Source organism: Pseudophryne corroboree (assembly GCF_028390025.1).
Source record: "Pseudophryne corroboree isolate aPseCor3 chromosome 7 unlocalized genomic scaffold, aPseCor3.hap2 SUPER_7_unloc_2, whole genome shotgun sequence".
Lineage (NCBI taxonomy): Eukaryota > Metazoa > Chordata > Amphibia > Anura > Myobatrachidae > Pseudophryne > Pseudophryne corroboree.
In genome coordinates, this window is record NW_026967611.1 from 1,458,582 (window position 1) to 1,480,275 (window position 21,694).

The 21,694-nt window shown below is 42.7% G+C and overlaps 4 non-coding genes across 4 annotated transcripts; 2 read left to right on the plus strand and 2 right to left on the minus strand.

Moving 5' to 3' along the window:
• TRNAS-ACU (transfer RNA serine (anticodon ACU)) lies at positions 1-74 on the minus strand. Its single transcript has one exon. It is a non-coding gene; the product is annotated as a tRNA-Ser (tRNA).
• Positions 75-3,446: 3,372 nt separating this feature from the next.
• Positions 3,447-3,520, minus strand: TRNAS-ACU (transfer RNA serine (anticodon ACU)). The gene has a single exon. It is a non-coding gene; the product is annotated as a tRNA-Ser (tRNA).
• A 17,165-nt stretch (positions 3,521-20,685) lies between these two features.
• On the plus strand, positions 20,686-20,849 carry LOC134986029 (U1 spliceosomal RNA). Its single transcript, XR_010192061.1, has one exon. It is a non-coding gene; the product is annotated as a U1 spliceosomal RNA (small nuclear RNA).
• Positions 20,850-21,001: 152 nt separating this feature from the next.
• On the plus strand, positions 21,002-21,164 carry LOC134986113 (U1 spliceosomal RNA). Its single transcript, XR_010192137.1, has one exon. It is a non-coding gene; the product is annotated as a U1 spliceosomal RNA (small nuclear RNA).
• Positions 21,165-21,694: the final 530 nt, after the last annotated feature.

A 21,694-nucleotide genomic window follows, 5' to 3' on the forward strand; every position in this document is an offset into this window, starting at 1 on the left:
TGTCCCTGGGTGGGATTGAACCACCAACCTTTTGGTTAGTAGCCAGACACACTAACCGATTGCGCCACAGAGACACTTTGCAAAAAGTACATACTGACAAAGGCTAATAAGCATTATTCTAGAACGTTTCCTAGAAAAACTTTAAAAAGTCAATAATCTGGAGAGTTTTTGTAAGAATTTTCTTAAATCAACCAACGAAGAAACACATTGGTACTTTCACATGATGAGTAAGTGCTTCAGGATCTCTTGCACTTACATGTGCAGCAGAGTACTGCAAAGGAAGCATGCTGGGCCCATTACCCAGAGGTAGGCAGATTGAAACTATCCCCTGCTATATGCATTTTTTTTGTTAATTAAAGTAATCCAAAACTGGGATTCATATGTTAGCTATTTTATGTTTACTTAAAGTACAATAACTTTTACCATTTTAATTTGTTTTAAGAGTATATTGACAGTATTGTTTTCTTTCAAAAATCCACTTAATTTTCTTTACCCTATTATTAAAATGGTAATTGACAAAAACAAAATACATTGTCACCAGAAGAGCAATACAAAATGTACAAGTGATATATTAAAATCTTCTTTCCAGCTTGAATTTCAATGATGCATTGGGGCAACGATTTTGTGAGAAACATCTTCACCCTTAAATAAAGATTTTCTTAATTCCTTACCTGTGTGCTAATTAGATATCACCTTGTTTTCACATCAAACAGACTTTCACATGAGAAAGCAGCAAGGATGCAGTGGCGTTAATGTTTCCTGGTGTCAACCTGTATTATTTCAGTAGACATTGAAATGAGGATGCATCTTGCTGCCTTTCCAATGAAGCAAGTTTAATTTAGTAATAGGTGAAAAACCATCCTTACAAAGGTGTTCATCAGAGACTTGGCTTTGTGGACACTTTTCAGGGAACAAATTTGTTAGCATAAAAATAAAGCAAGAAAATGAAGAGCTGTTTAATCACTCAATTGGATTTTTTTGCCAGCATATTTCTTTTTCTCTGCAACCCACTGCTAAATTGTGTTTCCTAGCTGTTTTTATAAAATCACTGAATCAAATCTAACTCTGATTACATCAGAGAAGGCCAGGTACCCTACACCATAAGAGGGGATTTGAAATTTTGACTTGTCTACTTAAAGATCACCAAAATCTGATAACAAGGTCAATTACGTCCCTGGGTGGGATTGAACCACCAACCTTTTGGTTAATAGCCGTGCACACTAACTGATTGCGCCACAGAGACACTTTGCAAAAGACCATACTGACAAAGGCTAATAAGCATTCATCTAAAACGTTTCCTAGAAAAACTTTAAAAAGTCAATAATCTGGAGAGTTTTTGTAAGATGTTTCTTCCATCAACCAACGAAGAAACACATTGGTACTTTCCCATGATGAGTGAGTGCTTCAGGATCTCTTGCACTTACATGTGCAGCAGAGTACAGCAATGAAAGCATGCTGGGCCCATAACCCAGCGGTAGGAAGATTGAAACTATCCTCTGCTATATGCATTTTTTTTTGTTAATTAAAGTAATCCAAAACTGGGATTGATATTTTGGCTCTTATATTTTACTTAAAGTACAATAACTTTTACCATTTTAATTTGTTTTAATAGTATATTGACAGTATAGTTTTCTTTAAAAAATCCACTTAATTTTCTTTACCTTATTATTAAAAGGGTAATTGACAAAAACAAACTACATTGTCACCAGAAGAGCAATACAAAATGTACAAGTGATATATTAAAGTCATCTTTCCAGCTTGAATTTCAATGATGCATTGGGGCAACGATTTTGTGAGTAACATTTTCACCCTTAAATAAAGATTTTCTTAATTCCTTACCTGTGTGCTAATTAGATATCACCTTGTTTTCACATTAAACAGACTTCCACATGAGAAAGCAGCAAGGATGCAGTGGCGTTAATGTTTCCTGGTGTCAACCTGTATTATTTCAGTAGACATTGAAATGAGGATGCATCTTGCTGCCTTTCCAATGAAGCAAGTTTAATTTAGTAATAGGTGAAAAACCATCCTTACAAAGGTGTTAATCAGAGACTTGGCTTTGTGGACACTTTTCAGAGAACAAATTTGTTAGCATAAAAATAAAGCCAGAAAATGAAGAGCTGTTTAATCACTCAATTGGATTTTTTTGCCAGCATATTTCTTTTTCTCTGCAACCCACTGCTAAATTGTGCTTCCTATCTGTTTTTATTAAATCACTGAATCAAATCTAACTCTGATTACATCAGAAAAGGCCAGGTACCCTACACCATAACAGGGGGTTTGAAATTTTGACTTGTCTACTTAAAGATCACCAAAATCTGATAACAAGGTCAATTACGTCCCTTTTGGTTAGTAGCCGGACACACTAACCGATTGCGCCACAGAGACACTTCACAAAAAGTACATACTGACAAAGGCTAATAAGCATACATCTAGAACGTTTCCTAGAAAAACTTTAAAAAGTCAATAATCTGGAGAGTTTTTGTAAAATGTTTCTTCCATCAACCAACGAAGAAACACATTGGTACTTTCCCATGATGAGTAAGTGCTTCAGGATCTCTTGCACTTACATGTGCAGCAGAGTACTGCAATGGAAGCATGCTGGGCCCATAACCCAGAGGTAGGCAGATTGAAACTATCCTTTGCTATATGCATTTTTTTTGTTAATTTAAGTAATCAAAACTGGGATTGATATTTTTGCTCTTTTATTTTTACTTGAAGTACAATAACTTTTACCATTTTAATTTGTTTAAATCCACTAAATTTTCTTTACCCTATTATTAAAAGGGTAATTGACAAAAACAAACTACATTGTCACCAGAAGAGCAATACAAAATGTACACGTGATATATTAAAATCATTTTTCCAGCTTGATTTTCAATGATGCATTGGGGCAACGATTTTGTGAGAAACATCTTCACCCTTAAATAAAGATTTTCTTAATTCCTTACCTGTGTGCTAATTAGATATCACCTTGTTTTCACATTAAACAGACTTCCACATGAGAAAGCAGCAAGGATGCAGTGGCTTTGTTTCCTGGTGTCAACCCGTATTTTTTCAGTAGACATTGAAATGAGGATGCATCTTGCTGCCTTTCCAATGAAGCAAATTTAATTTAGTAATAGGTGAAAAACCATCCCTACAAAGGTGTTAATCAGAGACTTGGCTTTGTGGACACTTTTCAGAGAACAAATTTGTTAGCTTAAAAATAAAGCCAGAAAATTAAGAGCTGTTTAATCACTCAATTGGATTTTTTTGCCAGCATATTTCTTTTTCTCTGCAACCCACTGCTAAATTGTGCTTCCTAGCTGTTTTTATAAAATCACTGAATCAAATCTAACTCTGATTACATTTGAGAAGGCCAGGTACCCTACACCATAAGAGGGGGTTTGAAATTTTGACTTGTCTACTTAAAGATCACCAAAATCTAATAACAAGTTCAATTACGTCACTGGGTGGGATTGAACCACCAACCTTTTGGTTAGTAGCCAGACACACTAACCGATTGCGCCACAGAGACACTTTGTAAAAAGTACATACTGACAAAGGCTAATAAGCATACATCTAGAACGTTTCCTAGAAAAACTTTAAAAAGTCAATAATCTGGAGAGTTTTTGTAAGATGTTTCTTCCATCAACCAACGAAGAAACACATTGGTACTTTCCCATGATGAGTGAGTGCTTCAGGATCTCTTGCACTTACATGTGCAGCAGAGTACTGCAATGGAAGCATGCTGGGCCCATAACCCAGAGGTAGGCAGATTGAAACTATCCTTTGCTATATGCATTTTTTTTTGTTAACTTAAGTAATCAAAACTGGGATTGATATTTTTGCTCTTTTATTTTTACTTAAAGTACAATAACTTTTACCATTTTAATTTGTTTTAATAGTATATTGAAAGTATTGTTTTCTTTAAAAAATCCACTTAATTTTCTTTACCCTATTATTAAAAGGGTAATTTGACAAAAACAAACTACATTGTCACCAGAAGAGCAATACAAAATGTACAAGTGATATATTAAAATCATCTTTCCAGCTTGAATTTCAATGATGCATTGGGGCAACGATTTTGTGAGAAACATCTTCACCCTTAAATAAAGAATTTCTTAATTCCTTACCTGTGTGCTAATTAGATATCACCTTGTTTTCACATTAAACAGACTTCCACATGAGAAAGCAGCAAGGATGCAGTGGCGTTAATGTTTCCTGGTGTCAACCCGTATTTTTTCAGTAGACATTGAAATGAGGATGCATCTTGCTGCCTTTCCAATGAAGCAAATTTAATTTAGTAATAGGTGAAAAACCATCCCTACAAAGGTGTTAATCAGAGACTTGGCTTTGTGGACACTTTTCAGAGAACAAATTTGTTAGCATAAAAATAAAGCCAGAAAATTAAGAGCAGTTTAATCACTCAATTGGATTTTTTTGCCAGCATATTTCTTTTTCTCTGCAACCCACTGCTAAATTGTGCTTCCTAGCTGTTTTTATAAAATCACTGAATCAAATCTAACTCTGATTACATCAGAGAAGGCCAGGTACCCTACACCATAAGAGGAGGTTTGAAATTTTGACTTGTCTACTTAAAGATCACCAAAATCTGATAACAATGTCAATTACGTCCCTGGGTGGGATTGAACCACCAACCTTTTGGTTTATAGCTGTACACACTAACTGATTGCGCCACAGAGACACTTTGCAAAAGTACATACTGACAAAGGCTAATAAGCATTCATCTAAAACGTTTCCTAGAAAAACTTTAAAAAGTCAATAATCTGGAGAGTTTTTGTAAGATGTTTCTTCCATCCACCAACGAAGAAACACATTGGTACTTTCCCATGATGAGTGAGTGCTTCAGGATCTCTTGCACTTACATGTGCAGCAGAGTACTGCAATGGAAGCATGCTGGGCCCATAACCCAGAGGTAGGCAGATTAAAAATATCCTCTGCTATATGCATTTTTTTTGTTAATTAAAGTAATCCAAAACTGGGATTGATATTTTTACTCTTTTATTTTTCATTAAAGTACAATAACTTTTACCATTTTAATTTGTTTTAATAGTATATTGAAAGTATTGTTTTCTTTTAAAAATCCACTTAATTTTCTTTACCCTATTATTAAAATGGTAATTGACAAAAACAAACTTCATTGTCACCAGAAGAGCAATACAAAATGTACAAGTGATATATTAAAATCATCTTTCCAGCTTGAATTTCAATGATGCATTGGGGCAACGATTTTGTGAGAAACATTTTCACCCTTAAATAAAGATTTTCTTAATTCCTTACCTGTGTGCTAATTAGATATCACCTTGTTTTCACATTAAACAGACTTCCACATGAGAAAGCAGCAAGGATGCAGTGGCGTTAATGTTTCCTGGTGTCAACCTGTATTATTTCAGTAGACAATGAAATGAGGATGCATCTTGCTGCCTTTCCAATGAAGCAAGTTTAATTTAGTAATAGGTTAAAAACCATCCTTACAAAGGTGTTAATCAGAGACTTGGCTTTGTGGACACTTTTCAGAGAACAAATTTGTTAGCATAAAAATAAAGCCAGAAAATTAAGAGCTGTTTAATCACTCAATTGGATTTTTTTTGCCAGCATATTTCTTTTTCTCTGCAACCCACTTGCTAAATTGTGCTTCCTAGCTGTTTTTATAAAATCATTGAATCAAATCTAACTCTGATTACATCAGAGAAGGCCAGGTACCCTACACCAGAACAGGGGGTTTGAAATTTTGACTTGTCTACTTAAAGATCACCAAAATCTGATAACAAGGTCAATTACGTCCCTGGGTGGGATTGAATCACCAACCTTTTGGTTAATAGCCGTGCACACTAACTGATTGCGCCACAGAGACACTTTGCGAAAGTCCATACTGACAAAGGCTAATAAGCATTCATCTAAAACGTTTCCTAGAAAAACTTTAAAAAGTCAATAATCTGGAGAGTTTTTGTAAGATGTTTCTTCCATCAACCAACGAAGAAACACATTGGTACTTTCCCATGATGAGTGAGTGCTTCAGGATCTCTTGCACTTACATGTGCAGCAGAGTACAGCAATGGAAGCATGCTGGGCCCATAACCCAGCGGTAGGCAGATTGAAACTATCCTCTGCTATATGCATTTTTTTTTTGTTAATTAAAGTAATCCAAAACTGGGATTGATATTTTAGCTCTTTTATTTTTACTTAAAGTACAATAACTTTTACCATTTTAATTTGTTTTAATAGTATATTGACAGTATTGTTTTCTTTAAAAAATCCACTTAATTTTCTTTACCCTATTATTAAAATGGTAATTGACAAAAACAAACTACATTGTCACCAGAAGAGCAATACAAAATGTACAAGTGATATATTAAAATCATCTTTCCAGCTTGAATTTCAATGATGCATTGGGGCAACGATTTTGTGAGAAACATCTTCACCCTTAAATAAAGATTTTCTTAATTCCTTACCTGTGTGCTAATTAGATATCACCTTGTTTTCACATTAGGGTAATCTCCTGTTTGCGGTCAGCACACTCTTTGAGGGTAGCCGTATCCTGGGACGGGAGGGCTACCTTCTTGGATAAGCGTGTTATCCACGGGAGGATTCCCATCGTAACCTATCCGTTGATGGGAAAGGATACGCCATAAGAATCCTTTTGGAAATCTGCAGTCTTTTATCTGGAGATTTCCAAGCTTTTTCACATAACTCGTTCAGCTCGTGTGAGGGGGGAAAGGTTACCTCAGGCTTCTTTCCCTTGTACATATGTACCCTCTTGTCAGCGACAGGGGGTTACTCTGTGATGTGCAAAACATCTTTTATTGCCATAATCATAAATCGAATGGATTTTGCCAATTTTGGCTGTAACTTTGCATCATCGTAATCGACACTGGAGTCAGAATCCGTGTCGGTATCTGTGTCAACAAACTGGTATAGTGGGCGCTTATGAGACCCTGACAGTCCCTGCAACATAGGATCAGGCATGGGTTGAGACCCTGACTGTCCCAAAGCTTCTGCCTTGTCTAATCTTTTGTGCAATGAGTTTACACTAGCATTTAAAACATTCCACATATCCATCCAATCAGCTGTCGACGGAGACACCACATTCATTTGCTCCCGCTCCTCTATAATATAGCCTTCTTCCTCAGACATGTCGACACACGTGTACCGGCACACCACACACACAGGGAATGCTTTTTCTGAAGACAGTTTTCCCACAAGGCCCTTTGGAGAGACAGAGAGGGAGTATGCCAGCACACACCCCAGCGCTATATAACCCAGGAATAAAACAGTAACTTAATGTTTGCCCAGTAGTGCTGCTGTATGTAATTTGCGAATTATGTGCCCCCCCCCCTCTTTTCAACCCTCTTGTCTAACGTGGTATAAGCAGGGTAGAGTCCGGGGAGCTTCCTCTCAGCGGTGCTGTGGAGAAAAAATGGCGCTGGTGAGTGCTGAGGGAGAAGCCCCGCCCCCTCGGAGGCGGGCTTCTGTCCCGCTTAAACTGTAAAATTGGTGGGGGCTCATACATATATACAGTGCCCAGCTGTATATATGTTATATTTTTGCGAAAGAGGTTTATATTGCTGCCCAGGGCGCCCCCCCTGCGCCCTGCACCCTTACAGTGACCGGAGTATGTGAGGTGTATGGGAGCAAAGGCACACAGCTGCAGTGCTGTGCGTTACCTCAGTGAAGATCATGAAGTTTTTCTGCCGCCTCTGAAGTCTTCTTTTCTTCTCATACTCACCCGGCTTCTATCTTCCGGCTCTGCGAGGGGGACGGAGGCGCGGCTCTGGGACGGACGGCGAGGGTGAGATCCTGCGTACCAATCCCTCTGGAGCTAATGGTGTCCAGTAGCCTAAGAAGCAGGACCTTGCAACTCAGAGAGTAGGGCTGCTTCTCTCCCCTCAGTCCCTCGATGAGGGAGTCTGTTGCCAGCAGTGCTCCCTGAAAATTAAAAACCTAACAAAATACTTTCTGTCAGAAAGCTCAGGAGAGCTCCTGAAAAGCACCCAGTCTCCACTGGGCACAGTATCAAACTGAGATCTGGAGGAGGGGCATAGAGGGAGGAGCCAGTGCACACCCAGAACTAAAGTCTTTCTTAAAGTGCCCATGTCTCCTGCGGAGCCCGTCTATCCCCATGGTCCTTACGGAGTCCCCAGCATCCTCTAGGACTTTAGAGAAAATAGGATTTTAATACCTACTGGTAAATCCTTTTCTCTTAGTCCGTAGAGGATGCTGGGCACCCGTCCCAGTGCGTACTGTGTCTGCAGTTATTAAATGGCCCTTAACTCCAGAACATTTATGTGGAGACAACTTTCCTGACTTGACCATCTTCCTTGGATGTTTTCCCCCTGTGTGACTGCTCCCCAGCCTCGGAGGGTTGCATCCGTGGTCCCTAGGATCCCGTCCTGGATCCCAAACCATCGCCCCTCTAGGTGGTGAGAACTGTGCAGCCACCAATGGAGTGAGATTCTGGTCTTGGAAGACAGGATTATCCTCCGGTGCATGTGTAGGTGGGATCCGGACCACTTGTCCAACAGGTCCCACTGGAACACTCTGGCATGGAGCCTGCCAAACTGAATGGCCTCGTAGGCCGCAACCATCTTCCCCAGCAACCGAATGCATTGATGGATTAACACTCTTGCTGGTTTCAGAATTTGTTTGACCAGACTCTGGATCTCCAGAGCCATTCCACTAGAAGAAAACCTCTTCTGTGTCCAGTATCACTCCCAAAAACAACAACCGCGTCATTAGGACCAACTGCGATTTTGGCAAGTTTAGGAGCCAACCATGTTGTTAAAGAACTGTCAGGGAGAGTAGATGTTTTGCACCAACTGGTACCTGGATCTCGCCTTTATCAGGAGATCATCCAAGTACGGGATAATTGTGACTCCTTGCTTACGAAGGAGAACCATCATTTCCGCCATCACCCTGGTGAAAATCCTCGGAGCCGTGGACAGACCAAACGGCAACGTCTGAAATTGGTAATGACAATCATGAATTGCAAACCTCAGGTAGCTTGATGCAGTGGCTAAATGGGAACATGTAAGTAGGCATCCTTTATGTCTACCAAAACCATGAAATCTCCTTTATCCCCCGGACTGGAGATCACTACCCTGAGAGATTCCATCTTGAAATTTAATTTCTTTAGGTAGAAATTAAGGGATTTCAGATTTAAGATTGGTCTGACTGAGCCGTCCGGCTTCGGGACCACGAAGAGGCTTGAATAAAAACCTTCTCCCTGCTGACTAAGGCTGATTTGAACAATCGGTGAGGGGGAACTTCTTGAAACCCCAGTTTGTACCCTTGGGACACTATTTGTAAAACCCACGAGTCGAGGTCCGAATGAATCCAGAACTGACTGAAGAGTTTTAGACGTGCCCCCCAGTAGCGGAACTAGCGAGCAGTGGGCCCATGTGCGACAAAATGGCTTGGCCCCCCCCCCATCCCATCCCATCCAAGTCCACCCCCTCACCCCTGGAGAGGATCTGGTGAGGGGGGCCTGCTCAGGGAAGTGGATACCTAGCAACAGTGCCGTAACTAGACATTTTAGCAGTGTGTGCAAGAAACGGCATTGGAGCCCCACCCCTGCATGCAAAACAGGGGCAGTGCGCGCCGTAGGCGCGTGCAAAAAAACATAGTGGCGTGGCTTCGTGGTTAAGGGGTGTGGCCACAAAATAATACCAATTCATAAAACGGTGCACAGTAGTCTCCATTATTCAAATTACGCCCCACAGTAGCACCACTACACCAGGTAGAGACCCTTTTACACCTTACGGTGGACAGATTCCTCTTTTTACACATTACAGCAGACAGCGTCCTCTTTTTACACATTACAGCAGACAGCGTCCCCTTTTTACACATTACGGCAGACAGCATCCCCCTTTTTTACACAACGGCAGACAGCGTGCCCTTGTTACACATAGCGGCAGACAGCGTACATTTTTTTCACATAACGGCAGACAGCCTGCCCTTGTTAAACATAGCGGCAGACAGCGTACACTTTTTACACATAACGGCAGACAGCCTGCCCTTGTTAAACATAGCGGCAGACAGCGTACACTTTTTTCACATAACAGCAGTCAGCCTGCCCTTGTTACACATAATGGCAGACATCGTACACTTTTTACACATTACAGCAGACAGCTTGCCCTTGTTACACATTACAGCAGACAGCTTGCCCTTGTTACACATTTTGGCAGACAGCGTGCCCTTGTTACACATTACGGCAGACAGCATCCCCCTTGTTACACATTACGGCAGGCAGATTCCCCCTTGTTACACATTGCGGCAAGCAGATTCCCCCTTTTTACACATTGCGGCAAGCAGCTTCCCCCTTTTTACACATTGCGGCAGGCAGATTCCCCCTTTTTACACATTGCGGCAGGCAGTCCCCCTTTTTACACATAGCTGCAGGCAGATTCCCCCTTTTTACACATAGCGGCAGGCAGATTCCCCCTTTTTACACATTGCGGCAGGCAGTCCCCCTTTTTACACATAGCTGCAGGCAGATTCCCCCTTTTAACACATAGCTGCAGGCAGATTCCCCCCTTTTACACATAGCTGCAGGCAGATTCCCCCTTTTTACACATAGCGGCAGGCAGATTCCCCCTTTTTACACATAGCGGCAGGCAGATTCCCCCTTTTTACACATAGCGGCAGGCAGATTCCCCCTTTTTACACATAGCGGCAGGCAGTCCCAAGAAAGAAAGAGAAGAAAGAAAGAAAGAAAGAAAGAAAGAAAGAAAGAAAGAAAGAAGAATTATACTTACCCTCTCCGCTGGCTCAGGCTCCTCGTGCAGCTTGACGATTCCCGGGCAGTAGAGAAGGAGGAGGAGGGAGGTAGAGGAGGGAGCCGCAGCAGCGCTGTGTTATTGGTGGAGGCCCTGCTGCCCCTCTGCTTCACTATAGGCTGTTCTCGGAAGACAGCCTATAGTGAAGCAGAGGGGCAGCAGCAGCAGCGCCTCCACCAGTAACAAAGCGCTGCTGCGGCTCCTTCCTTCACCTCCCTCCTCCTCCTCCCCCCCCTCCGTGCCGCTGCTCCTCTCATCTCCAAGCGACCCTCCTCCCTCTTCGTGTGTTACAGAGGCGGCAGCGTGTCTGGTGCTGCGGCTGCTGCCCGTAGTGCCCTGGCCTGATCTGTTCGTTACGACGGGCGGGCGGCGGGAGTCGCAGGACGCAGACCCGACGGGAGCGCTGGTGTGCGGCTGCGGCATGATACAATGAGTCATTGTGACTCATTGTAATGCCGGCAGCTGTGGGCCCTTGAGTGCGGCGGGGCCCCAGTGCAATGCACTGCCTGCCCTGCCAGTAGTTCCGCCCCTGGTGCCCCCCACTGGTGTGGGCTCCTGCAAGAGAGCCCCAGCGTCATGCAGTGGATTTGGCAGAAGCAGAGGACTCTGCTCCTGCGATCTTGAAGAGGCTTCTTGGAGTCAGCATCAGCATTCCCTTGGTGAATCCACAATGCCCTCCTATCCGAGACTGCCATGAAATTGGCCCGTGAGCACTTGTGCCCGGTGTAGGATTTTTAAATATGTGTAGTTTACTGTATGCAAGGGTTTAAAACCTTTTAGGAACTGAGATCTAAGGTGTATTACATGTAGTTTAAAAAAAACAAAAAAGGTTTATTTTATGGCAGTAGTTTCCAAACTGGGGTTCTTGCACTGGTAGCATAGTTTGGTGGTCCAGGACCAATTAAAATTATTTATACTTTATTAAATTGGCAAAACCATTCCCTCACAACATAACTGAACCTGAGGATGACATGCTATAAACACAATTTACTTAATTTTATATTTTTTTCTGAATTTCTCAATAAAAAAAACTTTGGCCTAGGGGTGCCGTGAAACAAATTTTGATACTATTTATTTATATAGTGCTCTTTCTCCAACAGGACTCAAGGCGCTTGAGATATGGCTTCTGGAACTGAACACAGGATTCTAAATGTGGCTGTACCAAGGACCTATACAGTGGCATTACAGGTTGAGTATCCCTTATCCAAAATGCTTGGGACCAGAGGAATTTTGGATATCGGATTTTTCTGTATTTTGGAATAATTGCATACCATAACGAGATATTATGGTGATGGGACCTAAATCTAAGCACAGAATGCATTTATGTATCATATATACCATATACACACAGCCTGAAGGTCATTTTAGCCAATATTTTTTATAACTTTGTGCATTAAACAAAGTGTGTGTACATTCACAGAATTCATTTATGTGTCATATACACCTTGGGGGTAATTCCAAGTTGATCGCAGCAGGAATTCTGTTAGCAATTGGGCAAAACCATGTGCACTGCAGGGGAGGCAGATATAACATGTGCAGAGAGAGTTAGATTTGGGTGTGGAGTGTTCAATCTGCAATCTAATTTGCAGTGTAAAAATAAAGCAGCCAGTATTTACCCTGCACAGAAATAAAATAAAATAAAATAACCCACCCAAATCTAACTCTCTCTGCAAATGTTATATCTGCCACACCTGCAGTGCACATGGTTTTGCCCAACTGCTAAAAAATTTCCTGCTGCGATCAACTTGGAATTACCCCCCTTATACACACAGTCTGAAGTTCATTTAATACAATATTTTTAATAACTTTGAGTATTAAACAAAGTTTGTGTACACTGAGCCATCAAAAAACAAAGGTTTCACTATCTCAGTCTCACTCAAAAAAGTCCGTATTTCGGAATATTCCGTATTTCGGAATATTTGGATATGGGATACTCAACCTGTATTACTTTTTTCTGCTACTGGTTCTTTACCTATGCAAACAAGCATCTGACTTGCCTTTCCTATTGCTTTGTTACATTGCTCACCTGAAATAGTAATACTTAGATAGCTTTCCTCTTGCCATTATAATGCCCTTAATATTATAGTTAGCCTTTGTATTTTTGAGACGTGTATGATTTTGCATTTTTTGGCATTAAATGTTGCCATGTTCTTGACCATTCCTCTAGTCCAGGGGCGGAACTGCCAGAGACAACGGAGTCAGTTGCCGCCGGGCTCCAGCCCTAAAGGGGCTTCCTCCATTGCCCTCCGGCTGTTACGTGCCCTTCCTACTAAATAGACAAAGGCGCTACCAGCAGGGTCTCGCAGTTTGTACATTCCATGCCGTAACACCCTTCTTTCCACCTTTTTCAAGACCCAGCCCAGCAGCCTCGCCGCTGCCACCACCGCTAGCTGCAGCACTGCCAGCGGTGGGGTGCCCCTGCTTCTTCTCACACCACAGATAGCTGGGCAGCACTGCAACTGCCTGCCTGATTGCTCCGCCCCCTTCCGGCTCCAAAGCACCTCTGCTGCCCAGTGATCCAGGAGCCTGCTGCTAGGAAGAAGTGGCCGAGCTTCAGCAAGCGAGTCTGGACACTGGCGGAGGAAGCCATGATAACCAGATAATGGGGAGTGGAGAGCCAGTTCCAAGGTAATACTTTATACAGCTGGTTGAGATCCTGGTCGGTGGATATGGATTCCAAGAAAACCCTGGAGGTGCTTCCTTTCAAGGGAGACACTCTCTTTGGAGAAGACCTCAATAAGATTGTAGCTGATCTGGCTACTGCTAAAACAGCTTGCCTACCTAGTATGACTCCTACCACGCAGAAGGCTAAAAGTACTTTCCCTTGGCCCTTTCATCCTCAAGGTAAAGCGTACCCAAGGTCAGGCATACCCAAAGCAAGCTCATGCTTCCAGACCTGCCAAGCCCAGACTGAAGCAAGCCTGGGCTGCCCATCAGCCTGCTTCCAAAACGGACAAGCCTGCCGCATGACGGTGCAGGCCTCCCTCTGGGGGATCCCAGGGTGGGGGGCCCGACTTCTAGGTTTGGCATAATTCTAAGCTAGAGAATTCTGTTTGGAGCTCACCTTGTACTTTGTGAAGAAATAATCAGCATTGTGGCTGAGCAGATACATGTAGTGTGTGGCTGCAAACTGCATGGATCTGCTGCGTTGTAATGCTGATACTTTTTTTTTCAAAGTACCAATAGCTTCATATAATGTTCACAATTTTTATGCAGGATCAAATAGCTCAATAGGTAGGGTGTTTGATTAGAATTCAACAGGTTATAGGCTTGAATCCTGGGTATGGTAGTTTGAGATGTGTTATTTAATAAAGTATGTTGTTCTGACTGCCGGCATCCTATCACCTGGGATATCATACTAAATAAATGGAGTTGATCAATTTTTTTTATTTTTTTTTTAAACTAGGGACAATTTCCAGATACTTTTCTTTATAACTGAGATTGCCCCCTGGAACTTCACATCAGTTGACAACTATGCATGAGTGGGCAGTGCTTGCTCTGGATCTGCCCACCCATTTATGTGCCGTCATAAAAGAAAGCACAACTGACAGTTATCCTGGGCGTACACTACACAATTATCTGTCAGGCTATCTATCCAGTCTGGATGGATGGAATGAAAATCTGGTAATGTATAGGAGCAAATGTCAATTAACCATTTGCTCCCAAACACTAGAAAAGTGGTCAAAAATGGTCATTACACAAATTAGTTAAACCCAAAATTTAACCAATTTGTTTAGGGGACCATTTTTGTCCATTTTCTAGTGTTTAAGAGTAAATCGTTGATGGTCATTTGCTCACATAGATAACCGGATTTCTATTCCAACCAGCCAGTGTTGGAGATATGGTCTGCCAGATTACATAATGCATACCAGAGCCATAACTAGACTTTTTGGTGCCCTGTGACAGATAATTATATGCCCCCCCCCTCCCCATTTTTGCAATATGGACAAAAGACGCATGCCTTGTGGGGAAGGGGCATAACAAGATTGGTCTCAGAGAAAACACATGAGATATGAAGATATATCTAGTATACTTGACACTCAATGGTTTGTGGTATTGCCGGGGTGCCCTCCTTAAATGCATATACAGTCACACATGGCGTGTTTGTGCAAATGGCATATCAGCAGTCAGCACTAACTGGTGACATGCCATTTGTACAAGTAAGCCATGTGTGACTAATATATAAACATACTTTATTAAATAACACCTCAAACTATCATACCCAGGATTCAAACCTATAACCTGTTGAATTCTAATCAAATACCCTAACCATTGAGCTACTTGATCCTGCATCTATTCTAACCTCCAAAAACAGATTCAGTTGCATTTTCCAGCGTGTTTTGTTTGCGCCTTTGCAAATGTCTTACATCGACAAACTTATTTAGTACTATTTTGCAAATAGGGTTACATTGTCGCAACATTGTGTTCCCTAATTGCTTGATTTTTTTAAATGCAACAATTGATAAAGACACCTGATAATTGCTCTGTGGAGTCTTATTTTGTGTCTACTTCTTATCTACATTTAATTCCCTACCTCTAATCAAGGCATTTTTAAATGCTGGGGGCTGCCAGGACGTGAGGCCTACCTAGACTTTAGATCTGAATTTGAATGTACTTGTGAACTAACTTAATTTCCTACTTCTAAATTCATTCCTAAATTCACTACTTACATTAATCCTGTAGTTGGGCATTTTGAGCCTTCAATTGTGGGCATTGTTTTGTGTCCAGACCAGCAGCTGGTGGTGTGCATTTGCTGGAAAGGCATCGAAGACCTCCGATATGCTGCATCTCCTGATGTGTGTCTCCCTCAAGTGGCTGTCAGCAAATGCATGCTAGACACCCCATTCCAAGCTGATTGTGACATCACGGAACATGCATCATAGAACAGGCATGCTAGAATATGGGTCTTCAACCTGCGACCCTCCAGCTGCTGTGGAACTACATATACCAGCATGCCCTGCCTCAGTTTTAGCATACCTTAATAGCAAAACTGTGGCAGGGCATGCTGGGATGTGTAGTTTCACAGCAGCTGGAGGGCCACAGGATGAAGACCCATGTGCTAGAGCCAAGCCGCAGGTACATTGAATGCTAGCAAGCTGAATGTTTAAATCCTTTTTGTTCCGCAGCATTCCAATGCGGAAGATTCCATGGAACCAGAGATTATTCCATTGAGAAGGACATGCTGCCTGGATGACTGCACTGTGCAAATTAAATCACGGAGCCAGTTGGCTTGTTGGTGGCTCTGGTGACTGGGTGGTTGGGTGGGCGGTGTGTCGGAGGTGGAGCACATGCAAATGAATGTGTATCATCCAGCTAGTGAGAGTGAAAACTCATGCAGGAGTGTGCCTGCTTGTCAGTGGGTTATGCACCTTGCCAGGCGTCAAATCTACATGGAGCAGCTGGAGGGGACAAGAGCAGGTTTGCAAAATATAGATAGAAGAGCATATATGCTGGCTCATTCTCCATGATTGTGTCAGCTTATGTTTTGGTGCACTGCACTTTCCTTCACTAAGTTTTAGCCATTTTGGTTAAACGCAAGTGTAGTTGCTTCTCGCCCTTTTGGCTGTGATCTTGTATCGTGGTTGAAGGGTCTGCTGGAGGGATTGTTTTCTTCATTGGCGAGAGACTGAAGATATTCCAGGATGGAAGGCTTGGGAACACTATCCGTTTTTCAGTTGTGGAAGAGTTGAAAGACCGGATTGGACTACATTCTATAGTAAAGGATATCTTTGTATTTATTAATCCTCCCTTTATATGTGTCTGTCTTTCAATAAAGCTTCGGGCTTGTGATTCCCTCACCCTCTTACACTCCACACCCATAGCCTTATTAACTGTTGTATTATTGTATTGTTTAAATGTATAGTGCAGTTCATGATTTATAGTGTAGGCTGGCCTGTGCTGTAGTTCTTGAACTGTACTATACCGACAGCATTTGTATTGTGTTTTGGCTGTGCTGCAACACGGTACTTATGTGTGTAATGTTTATGTATGTTTTTTTGCTTCTTTATGTCAATAAAGACTGCTTTTTCAATCCAATATCTGAAAACAATCAATGTTTATCTTTGATGGCAATAGAAGTGGTATGATATTTGCTGCTTTTGAAAGGCAATATCTGATATGTCCCCTATCTGGGAACCATATATTAAATGGCTTTTCAGAAAAGGGAGATGGGAGAAGAGCTTTCAGTACTTGTAGGACCGATGCTCATTTCCTATTCTAGCCTCCAAAAACAGATTCAGTTGCATTTTCCAGCGTGTTTTGGATGCGCCTTTGCAAATGTCTTACATCGACAAACTTATTTAGTACTATTTTGCAAATAGGGTTACATTGTTGCAACATTGTGTTCCCTAATTGCTTGATTTTTTAAATGCAACAATTGATAAAGACACCTGATAACTGCTCTGTGGAGTCTTATTTTGTGTCTACTTGTTATCTACATTTAATTCTCTACCTCTAATCAAGGCATTTTTAAGTGCTGGGGGCTGCCAGGACGTGAGGCCTACCTAGACTTTAGATCTGAATTTGAATGTACTTGTGAACTAACTTAATTTCCTACTTCTAAATTCATTCCTAAATTCACTACTTACATGAATCCTGTAGTTGGGCATTTTGGGACTTCGATTGTGGGCATTGTTTTGTGTCCAGACCAGCAGCAGGTGGTGTGCATTTGCTGGAAAGGCATCGAAGACCTCCGATATGCTGCATCTCCTGATGTGTGTCTCCCTCAAGTGTCTGTCAGCAAATGCCTGCTAGACACCCCATTCCAAGCTGATTGTGACATCACGGTACATGCATCATAGAACAGGCATGCTAGAACATGGGTCTTCAACCTGCGACCCTCCAGCTGCTGTGGAACTACACATCCCAGCATGCCCTGCCTCAGTTTTAGCATACCTTAATAGCAAAACTGTGGCAGGGCATGCTGGGATGAGTAGTTTCACAGCAGCTGGAGGGCCACAGGATGAAGACCCATGTGCTAGAGCCAAGCCGCAGGTACATTGAATGCTAGCAAGCTGAATATTTAAATCCTTTTTGTTCCGCAGCATTCCAATGTGGAAGATTCCATGGAACCAGAGATCCTTCCATTGAGAAGGACATGCTGCCTGGATGACTACACTGTGCAAATTAAATCACGGAGCCAGTTGGTTTGTGGGTGGCTCTGGTGACTGGGTGGTTGGGTGGGTGGTGTGTCGGAGGTGGAGCACATGCAAATGATTGTGTATCATCCAGCTAGTGAGAGAGAAAACTCATGCAGGAGTGTGCCTGCTTGTCAGTGGGTTATGCACCTTGCCAGACGTCAAATCTACATAGAGCAGCTGGAGGGGACAAGAGCAGGTTTGCAAAATATAGATAGAAGAGCATATATGCTGGCACATTCTCCATGATTGTGTCAGCTTATGTTTTGGTGCACTGCACTTTCCTCCACTAAGTTTTAGCCATTTTTGTTAAGCTCAAGTGTAGTTGCTTCTCGGCCTTTTGGCTGTGATCTTGTATCGTGGTTGAAGGGTCTGCTGGAGGGAGGGATTGTTTTCTTCATTGGCGAAAGACCAAAAATATTCCAGGATGGAAGGCTTGGGAACACTATCCGTTTTTCAGTTGTGGAAGAGCACAGAGGTCGGATTGGACTACATTCTATAGTAAAGGATACCTTTCTATTTATTGCCCCTCCCCTTATATGTGACTGTGTTACAATAAAGCTTCGGTCTTGTGATTCCCTCACACTCTTGCACTCCACACACATACTGTTGTATTATTGTATAGTTTAAATGTATAGTGCAGTTCATGATTTATAGTGTAGGCTGGCCTGTGCTGTAGTTCTTGAACTGTACTATACCGACAGCATTTGTATTGTGTTTTGGCTGTGCTGCAACACAGTACTTATGTGTGTAATGTTTATGTATGTTTTTTTGCTTCTTTATGTCAATAAAGACTGCTTTTTCAATCCAATATCTGAAAACAATCAATGTTTATCTTTGATGGCAATAGAAGTGGTATGATATTTGCTGCTTTTGAAAGGCAATATCTGATATGTCCCCTATCTGGGAACCATATATTAAATGGCTTTTCAGAAAAGGAAGATGGTAGAAGAGCTTTCAGTACTTGTTGGACCGATGCACATTTCCTATTCTAGCCTCCAAAAACAGATTCAGTTGCATTTTCCAGTGTGTTTTAAATGCGCCTTTGCAAATGTCTTACATCGACAAACTTATTTAGTACTATTTTGCAAATAGGGTTACATTGTTGCAACATTGTGTTCCCTAATTGCTTGATTTTTTAAATGCAACAATTGATAAAGACACCTGATAACTGCTCTGTGGAGTCTTATTTTGCGTCTACTTCTTATCTACATTTAATTCCCTACCTCTAATCAAGGCATTTTTAAATGCTGGGGGCTGCCAGGACGTGAGGCCTACCTAGACTTTAGATCTGAATTTGAATGTACTTGTGAACTAACTTAATTTCCTACTTCTAAATTCATTCCTAAATTCACTACTTACATGAATCCTGTAGTTGGGCATTTTGGGACTTCAATTGTGGGCATTGTTTTGTGTCCAAACCAGCAGCAGGTGGTGTGCATTTGCTGGAAAGGCATCGAAGACCTCCGATATGCTGCATCTCCTGATGTGTGTCTACCTCAAGTGGCTGTCAGCAAATGCCTGCTAGATACCCCATTCCAAGCTGATTGTGACATCACGGAACATGCATCATAGAACAGGCATGCTAGAACATGGGTCTTCAACCTGCGACCCTCCAGCTGCTGTGGAACTACACATCCCAGCATGCCCTGCCTCAGTTTTAGCATACCTTAATAGCAAAACTGTGGCAGGGCATGCTGGGATGTGTAGTTTCACAGCAGCTGGAGGGCCACAGGATGAAGACCCATGTGCTAAAGCCAAGCCGCAGGTACATTGAATGCTAGCAAGCTGAATATTTAAATCCTTTTTATTCCGCAGCATTCCAATGTGGAAGATTCCATTGAGAAGGACATGCTGCCTGGATGACTACACTGTGCAAATTAAATCACGGAGCCAGTTGGCTTGTGGGTGGCTCTGGTCACTGGGTGGTTGGGTGGGTGGTGTGTCGGAGGTGGAGCACATGCAAATGATTGTGTATCATCCAGCTAGTGAGAGAGAAAACTCATGCAGGAGTGTGCCTGCTTGTCAGTGGGTTATGCACCTTTCCAGACGTCAAATCTACATGGAGCAGCTGGAGAGGACAAGAGCAGGTTTGCAAAATATAGACAGAAGAGCTCTCCAGCCTAGTTTGCTGTCTGTTTCCACTTCTCTTTTCTTGAGCCGCTCCCTTATATGCCCTTGCGCACTATCCTGACTTCTCCCATCTGCTTACTTTGTGCCTTCCAACGCACAATGCGAACTACAGGTAGTGCTGCAGGGCCCACACCCTTTTACTTGCCATACAGAGCAGCTCTGGAGCTGTTACAGTGCCCAGCTTCTGCAAGAAATCAGCTTGAATGCTTCAGGGGCTGGGGCATAGCCAACATGAGCCCCACACCGAAGGAGGGTGGAGGTGTTTAATGCGAACTAGGGGTCATCCAAGCGCCGCAAAAGGCCGCCATGCCCTGCACGCCCCTTTTCTCTTTTCATATGCAGACGAGGGTTGAAGCCAACTTTGACCCACTGCTTGGATGACATCACCATATGCAAATCCATCTGCAGCAGGCCTTCCCCCAGGAATGCTTGCACTAGTTGTTGCATTTGGTTTGTTGTTTGGGGGTGCTTCAGTATTAGGCAGCCTTCTGCCCTCCCATGTTCATCTGAAAATATGTGTTCTCCCTGCAGTTGTTGTCCCCAGATGAGAGTTCCCTTGTGCTGCCTCAGTTGAATCTTCTTTACTTGACAGAGATGTGCCTGAGCAGCGGCCCTCCCCAGCCCTATCCCAAATCATACTTATTTTGCATAGGAGATACCATGGTCATGAAGATTGCTCTCCCAGGGTGAGGTTCATTCATTGCATTCTGGGTATGCTGATCCCTGTGATTTCCCCAAATGTGGGAAACTTGACTGCATTATTTGTGGTAGTGGGGGACTGTGTTTGTGCTTTCCTCTGGTCAGCTCTGGTAAAAGTCAGATTTCTTTGTCTCAGATCTTCCTCTAGCCTTGTTCTTCTTTCGAGAGTTCCCTTGTGCTGCCTCAGTTGGATCTCCTTTACTTGACAGGGGGGTGCCCAAGCAGCGACCCTCCCCAGCTCTAGCCCAACTCCTACTTACCTGCCAGGTGAGATACTATGATCATGAAGGTGCTTCTCCCAGGGCAAGGCTCACCCATTGCACTCTGGGTGTGCTGCCCCTGTGATTTCCCCAAATGTGGGAAACTTGACTGCATAATTTGTGTTTCCACTGGTCGGCTTTCATATAATTCAGATCTCTTTGTCTCAGGTCTCTCTCCAGCCTAGTTTGCAGTCTGTTTCCACTTCTTTTTTTTTGAGCCCCTCCCTTCTATACCCTTGTGCACTATACTGACTTCTCCTGTCTGCTTACTTTGTGCCTTCCAATGCACAATGCAAACTACAGGTAGTGCTGCAGGGCCCACAAACTTTTACTTGCATTACAGAGCAGCTCTGGAGCTGTTACAGTGCCAAGCTGCTGCAAGAAATCAGCTTGAATGCTTCAGGGGCTGGGGCATTGCCAACATGAGCCCCACACCGAAGGAGGGTGGGGGTGTTTAATGCGAACTAAGGGTCATCCAAGCGCCGCAAATGGCCGCCATTCCCTGCATACCCCTTTTCTCTTTTCATATGCAGATGAGGGTTCCAGCCAACTTTGGCCCACTGCTTGGATGACATCACTGTATGCAAATCCGTCTTCTGCAGACCTTCCCCCAGGAATGCTTGTACTAGTTGTTGCATTTGGTTTGTTGTTTGGGGGTGCTTCAGTATTAGGCAGCATTCTGCCC